The sequence below is a fragment of the Grus americana genome, chromosome 11 (genome assembly GCF_028858705.1).
Source record: "Grus americana isolate bGruAme1 chromosome 11, bGruAme1.mat, whole genome shotgun sequence".
Classification (NCBI taxonomy): domain Eukaryota; kingdom Metazoa; phylum Chordata; class Aves; order Gruiformes; family Gruidae; genus Grus; species Grus americana.
This window is the reverse complement of record NC_072862.1, coordinates 22380530-22388728: the sequence shown is the minus strand read 5'-3', so window position 1 is coordinate 22388728 and position 8199 is coordinate 22380530.

The following is an 8199-nucleotide window of genomic DNA, read 5'->3' as shown; positions in this document are numbered from 1 at the left end:
CTTGTTTCTCATTTTGTGTAATCCAAGAACTTCAGCTCCTCAGACTTGAGATGAAGGAAATTCCTTCCCATGGTATCCTGGCCCCGCTGAGCCAGTGGGATTTCTGCTACTCACTGCAAAGGGGCCAAGATTTCAGTCTTCATCTTAAATTAAAGATAAGATGGTGGAAATGGTGCTCAGTGCTGTGGAGATTGTGCTCTCTTCTCAGTAGGTTGTGATTTGTTTGGTGGTGCTGTAAATACCTTTGGTTCTGAGGTACGATAGAGAGCAATAAATTCAACACCTAGATCTGCAGACATGGAGAGGTAACACAGAAGAGGCTTTTTGGTGTACTATCTGTCAAAACATTCTGATGTTGAAAGACACTAACCAGATTTTGAATCTTAAACATGAGCTGTCCTGTCCCGCATGTTCAGCTCATCCCGTTTGGCTCTCACGTTGCCTTGGGAGCTCATGTTCAGATGACCGACTGCCCTTGACTTACAAGTGTTCTAAGTTTGTCCTTCCCAGGGATCAGCCCTGCGTTTCCGAGGTGTAACCTACACTCTTTGGATCGAGCTTTGAGAGTACTCATTGCTTCTGTGCGCCCACTGGCAGGGAACCATCAGCATACTTCAGTAAGTGATGTAACTGGATAACTATTATCCCATTACTACCTGTACCTGGATTTATTTGTTGTGTGTCTTAACTGACACCACAGAAGGATTGCTACGCAGGCATGTCTGCCACACGTGGCCTTCGCAATATTTGGTGTTACACTCCTGTGATTACTGATTACTATCGATAGTAACCTGTGGCATACTCGATTGCATTCTTATTTTTCTGCATTTCCTAGATGTCAAGGAGGCTACAGCGTGTCTGTAAAGCCTGTTACAATGAGTACTTAGCTATCAGTTTAAAGTAAATCTTGTGTTCGCTTGTTTTTTCTATGAATTTTAGGAGATTCTTGAATTATGGTGTGGGAATAGTCGACTATGACCTATTTCTGAGTGGCTGTAATTTCAGGATGTACATCTTCATCAATGATTTTTTTATAGGTAAGTACACATTTATCACTAGATACTTCCAGTGTTTCACGCAATAGCAAGTTACTTCAAGCTCTTCTAGATAGCATCTTTTTAAGAGGGAGTTACTTTTCAGGTATTTTCTGTATTCTTTTGGTTGAAATACAGCACTGTAATATTGTAATAATGTAATATTGAAATGACAGAAGAATGAACTAAAGAACTTCCTACCTTTTACTTCTAAGATATGTTTTATCTGTCTCTCTCATCAGGCTTTTGGTGACTTAAAAATCTTACAAATTCAGTTTAACTTTTTTTTTCCCCTGGTTGGCCTCAATGGTTGATTTTCATTCAGGAGTTTCATACCAACAGGTGTAGTAGCATTTAACCATATATTTATTTGGAGTACACAGAATAGTTGTGCGATGTTTTATTCATCAGCTACAACCTGTGCACAGGGAAGATTTGGGAGCCCCAATTATTTTTGACATGTCTTACACAGGATCGCAGGCTCTGGTCACACAGAGTCCCAAACACTGTTCTTTATCCCTTAGGATCTCAGATTGAGCTTGAAACATGAAGCCAACTTCTAGTTGGTTTTTTTTCCGGCAGTCATTCAAACAACTGCCACAGGATCTCAGAATTATGATGCTGTTGGAATTGTGTAATAAATCATATTTCAGCATGCCTATGTACTGACAAACGTATTTGTGTAAGACGAGCAGTGTACTTACAGTCACATGCCATAATAAATCTTTACTGGTATTGTAGCTGCATTATATACACCTTTTTCAAAAGGAAGCATACTGGATTTTTAACCTACTCACTAGCCTCTTAGTGATTTTTGCTGCTATGTTTTGGTGATATAAAATTCCTAGAAGAGAACGTAATACAGCTAACTTGATAGAAATGATGGAAAAATGCTTCATTTTAGGTGTATTTTTTAGTAGATTTTATTTTCGTTTCCTGTTATTTTGAGAATTAAAGCCAAATCCTGTATTACTTGGCAAAACTAAATCATCTGCAGGATGAGGCTGATCATGAATGTTAGGAAATGCTTAAATTAAGATCTTTGCTTGAAGTACTTCCTAAGCTAAATAAGACTTAAGTGAAAGTTGTGTGGGTGATGCTGACCTGAAACGATAATTTTTTTCAACTGGTTAGATTTATTATTTTTACTGTATGTATAAATGCATATTTTTAGGGATAAAATGTTATGGAAAAAAATCCCCTTTATTTAGCATTTTTGCAATAACTGAGATGTGAAATTAGCATCATGGTTCACAAGACACAGCCAGCTCAAACAAATCACAGAAGCATATGATTTATCAGCTCCATTGTAAAATGACATACACAACTACAGTTTTCATTTATTTCTTCATATTTAGACATAGCAATTTAAACAGGTATATGTAATGAACAAAAATAACCTGTCTTTAATAAGATTAATAGGGTAAATTCATTCTAACACAAATGAAATGTTATGCATGCATAGTGAAAAACACTTTCTCTCTACAACTTCTCATTTCTGCTACAAAACAATACATTAACGAGTGTTTGTCAAAGAAATGGGCTTTAGTTCTTTGTCTAGGGAAATGGAAAAAGCAAAGACTTTGCAGGTGTTCTGGGTTAGGAGGCTGTTATTCAGCAATGGTATCATGGCAAACCAAAGCTGAAAATTAATTAACGTAATCATTACCAGTATGATTATTTTTTTAATGAGGAAACAATCTTTCAGACCTGGAGTTTCATCACATTGGATCCAGGTAAAATGAGTATGTGCAGCCTTTCCTTTGTGCATGCCCAGCATTTTCCTCCTCCATAAGCTCACCGTATGCTCTTGACTGATGATTATTTTCATTTTATTAATGGCTAATATTCCTTTATATCCATCTCCAGCAACAGAGAAGAACGTTTTTATTTAATGATTCATCCTATATATTGTATTTTCCATCTTTCTGGCAATCCCGTGTCTCTGCTTCTGCCTCAGCTTACCCCAAGCTCCAAAATCGCTGTAATTAAAAAAAAAACCAACAAAACACAACAAACAAAACCAAACAAAAACCCCAACCCCACACAACAGCCATAGTGTGAGATGCTTCTGTTGTGCTTCAAAACCAGAGTTTTGAAGAGCAGTCACAAGAAGTAGCATTTTCTGGCCCAGTGAGAAATGTGTACTGAGTTGGACTTTATGCATCCTAAGTTTTTATAGCCCTCAATTTTCACAGCATTTCAGCAATTTTTTAAAATGTCTTTGATTATGTGCTAACTCTTCTACTATAGCGATTTGTAAATTTTTCAAAATAGTTTGCATGTGTGTTTTATACTTAAAGGTGGAAGAAACTTTGTTTCTACTCTATGATGTTTTTCTGCTACCGCAGCATTCAGGTTTCTGGACTATTGGAATATTTCATGACCCTGCTAACATACTTGGAAACTGCCAGCGTAGCTCCATGCGAAAAGGTGTCCGTATATTAGCAATGAATCCCAGGGGAGGCAGCCTGAACAATTCCTCTGACTCTGTGGATTTGAAATAACTTGAAGAAAAATGGGGTGAAAAAGCACTTGCATTTTGGGTCATTTGTTTCCCTTTCCATATATGAGAGGGGAGAAGCAGATGCCTCATCTGGAATAAAGCAAATTATTGGACTAAAAAAATATTAATAAAATGTTCCTGACATCACGGAGCGCCTTCCTTGCTCTCCAACATTAGAGTATAATAAAATTTATTTTGGCAAAGAGGTTCTGACCCATCTCCCGTATGTATTCATGATTACTGCCTAGATGTGCTTTATTCAGTTACTGCAAGGTCTTTTTATAGCCACCCTTGTTCTCTCACTTATCACTGTCATTTTTGCGTGATATAAAACCTACACTGTCCAGGCTGACTTGCTGCTCTTTGTCCACAAATGTGCTCGTTCAGAATCCCGCAGTAACAGCTTCTTTCCTAGATTGAGAGTTTAGGTTATCTCCTTCACAGAGCAAGACTTATACTTGATTTCAGTACAGTGTTTGGCCTGTTTTCTCTTTCTTGAAAAATTAAAGCTTATTCAGCTGTAAAGAAAAAAATATAATACTTTATTATTTGAAATAAAATACTTTAGAAAATAAAATACTTAAAACCAAGATAATTTAGTGCTTCCTTTTAATCTAATCTGACAGGGCTGACGATTTGCCTCTAAGTACCACCTTACATCGTGAAGAATCCCTTTCACTAACAATGTGCATCTGTTTCTTTTTCAGGTACTTCTTATGATAGCCACAGTACACTAATTCTGGATGCACGCTAGCTTGGACGACTGTTTATGCAGTGACTGTGTTTCCAACACGTTATGTTACTTCCACAGCATGTAACCAGGAGCAGAAGTGGAAATACCAGTTCCTGCTCTCATCTTTCCCAAGATTTAATTTGTAAGCCAACTTTTTTTTAAATATTCGGAGACAGGGGAGATGATGCAATGAGCACATCATCACATGCCCACGGGGAAGACGATTATGAATTTCAAGTGCAAAACTTTCCTACCGTCTGTTTGACTGAAAAGGAGAAAACAACAATTACTAAAAGGAGGAGGGGCTACTAAAGGAATTGTATGTATTTTCCTGGAAGTGCTGCAAAGATTGGTGAATATTTTTATAAAGTAATTTAGACCTACAGTGTCACTTTTTCAGTAAGTAAAATATCCATGTCTCAAGGAGCTGAATATTATCAGATGTTTAGATTATTGACTACCACTTTTTAAGCAGCTACTGAAAAATATGATAGAGAAAAAAGGAATATGATGATGATACTCATTTACTGATCTGTATCTCTTTTGTATGAATTCCTTCTCAAGAAAGCAGTTCCGTGTGGAATAGACTGAAATGAGTATCACTGTGGCAGTCATGGTTGATCGCAATGTGAGTTATGAAGAGCTCTCTAAGGGCTGAGGGATTAGCTGGTCCGGGAAGGTAGTGAAGAGTGGTCTACCAAGTCCAAAGGAGCTGAAATGATATGAACATGTGGATGAATAGCTAAGTGGCAGAAACAGCAGAGATGACTTGTAAATAAAAGCGGGGAAAGAAAAACGTTGGGCATGTTGCTGAAGCAGAAGGCAAGAAAAGATAACTTTTTTAGCAGCATATTGTACAGTTCTGTGCAATGCAGTTTGGAGATGTTTATAGGTCAGAATGGTGGAATTAAGTGTTACGGAGAGTTGGCAGAGAACTGCAGCTGCCAGGAGAGTGCTTTCAACTGTAGTTACGTACAACCATAGGAGGAGTTACATGTATGGGACAAAATAAATGGTGTGATACCATTTGTGTCAGTGCAGAAACAAAGAGGATTCTCTATGTGCAAGTGATAGTCTGATTGGAGCTTCATGCTGTGGAAATGCTATCGTCCGTCTACTCTGATTTGTTCTGCAATTGGAAAAATATGGAAAAAAACGTCAGGTATTTCTTTAGCCTGTGCCATTCTCAGGCTTAGTGAATGAATGCACACGGTGGAGTGGGATGGCTGCTGTTCCAGTTCTTTTGAACTTCCTGATGAGGCATCTTTTTCCTGCTATTTCCCAACTGCCTAGCCTTGTTTTCACTGTTCAGATCATTTTCTTCAAGCAGTCTTTTCCTCTGCTCTTCGTTTATCCCTTCTTTAAGGATAAACCCTATTTGTACTGACCAGAACCAGTCTGACCTGTCGCAGCACAGGGTGGCCTCAGCTTTTGGCACTTGTGTCCTGAGCGTATGTAGCCTGGGGAGGATGTCACTGGACCCACACCTCTCCTCCTGCCCCCCGAGAGTGCGTTAGCTACCACCAGCTCTGCCCAAAACTGGGATGTGGCACTGGCGGGGCAGGACCCTCTCCTCAACACTCCACCATGTCACTGCAGTGCTGGGTGGGATCTCAGTGACATCATGTGGGAAGGCCTTCTGCTCAGTTAACCCCATTTGTCATGAGGCTGAGCAGCAGAGCAGGCTTTTTACTATCCATACCATCAACCAGCTATAGATATAAGCACCCTATAGAGGCAGTAATATGTTATCACTCCACCCCAAAGATGGCAAAGTGCTGGAGCCATCTCAGTGTTCCCCACTCCTGATAGGACTAGACATCACCTCTTGCTTTTCCACCTTTCAAAACTAAAAGAAGTTGGACAACTTTAACCAGAACTGAATATGTGGAGATTAGAAGCTCAGGATCAGTTTTGGTAGTATTCTGTATGCTCCTGCATTTCTGTAACCACAAAACTGAAAGTACTGTGATTCTACGGAGGAGCAGAGTCCTGCAGGTAGCCTTTCCTAGCTATTGCCTTTATCAAAGGGCTAGCAAAGGCAGCTGTCTTTTCTCTCAGAAATAGGGTGTCCATCTTTCATACAAAGACAAGTAGTTGGTACAGATCATCAAAAACTCACCCTTCAAGAGAGTGTCAAAAAAGAGCACTCAGCAGTTGCATCTGATCCCCAACAAGTAGTTACAATTCATGGGATCAAGGAGTTTGTGAAAAAAGCTTTCTGGTCGAGATGGGTTTGTATCCTCAGAGTTCTGCATGTTTGGACTCGACACTGGCTGACTCACCAACCAGTGAGTGAAATACTCCTCACCTCCTCCCGGACGTACAGGTTACATACCTGTGTGATACCTTTGGCTTCAGTCAGCCTGGTCAGTGTGCACAGGGCTCTGACAGATACCTCCTCTGCTTGCAGATGCTGGGGATTTGAGGATCCCCACACTGTGAATACATACGGACATACACAAAAGCGCAGTGAGCAAAGCTGCATGAGCTGAAGATCAGATACATTTTCTTACCTTTCCCCTCCCTTCAACCTCAGAGTCCTTTCCTATTCCCAAGTTGCAATACGGCGCCTGAGAGGCAACTGAAACGGCAATTTATTTGGACTACGAGATTAAAGGATTTTGCATTTTACAAGTTGTAAGTAAGCAAATAAGTAAGCAAAGTACATCAGTTAATTAGGCCTGTGTTTACCTTTAGTACTTGTTCTTTTGTTAAATGCCATCTTGTTAAATCCCCAGCATTCTGAAAGCCTCTTCACAGACAAAAACAAAATGAGTGTAGCTGAAGAACGAAGGGCAGCAAGACATGGTGATCCTCAAAATGAGAGTAAAGACGGCCTTTAAAGGACTTGAAAGAAATATTTCAGACAAATTAATTCTACCCTTGTGTAAATGATTAGTATTCATGAAGCGCTTACGTGTCAGTGAGCACTCTTACCCACCCGCAGATGAGAACAGCAGGTACCAGGTGGTGATGCAACGAACTGGACTAGTGACCTCTGGTACCAAAATGGAGCAGTGTCCCTGCCCAGTTCCCTAACCAGATCTCAGCATTTAGGTAACCAACTCAGTAACCTGGCATGGTTTTGCCACTTGTTTTTTTTAATAAAACAAAAACTGCTGGCAAAGGCGTGGCAGATAAAAGCGAAGGAGAAAAATAAATCTGAGCATCCTCAGTGCAGCATTTACCACTGTCACAGTGGTGTTTTGTCTTTGGCACTTAGTCATCTATGGAGATGGCTATACAAGCACAGGGCCGCTCAGGTGAGGGCTGTTGGCTTCTGACATCATTTCTCCTCCCAACCCCAGAGACAGAGTAGGAGTAGTTATGTTTTTATGGAGACTTTGTGGTGATTACCATCAACTCAGTGCACAGTTCAGCACATCAGCCAGATCTACACCGGGGCTGGAGTGACCCCCTTGTCTCCAGCGGCTGCTCCTGTTCCCTCTCCTGGCCTGCACTGGTGCTTTTGGGTTGGGTCGCTAAGATGATTCAAAGGCATCCTGTGAGCTCAAAAAAAAATTTGTATTTGTTTTTGTCAGGCTATGAAGTTACCTGAGTCATTTTTCACAGCTACTGCTACGGGATCAGTAGGCCTGGAGTTTGTGGAGGCTGGAGAGGGACCGCGGCCCCTCGGGCACTGCGGTACCCGGCCAGGTCGGACTAAGGACCTCGCAGCAGTGCTGCCGCGCCTCTGTGCCCTGCCTGCGCTGGTGCTCCTGGCTGCGTCGGGGGCTGCGGGATGTGAGGTGCAAGGACGAAGCCGTGGGTGGCTTCATTCCACAGCGGCCCTTTCTGGTCACCCTCCCCCGAGACCAAGGGAGGGACCGGCGGCCGCTCCTGGGCACACGCGTCCGTGTGCGTGACCCTGACCCGCCCTGCGGCGGGACCGGAGGATGGGCACTGGCACTGCGGAAGCGAAA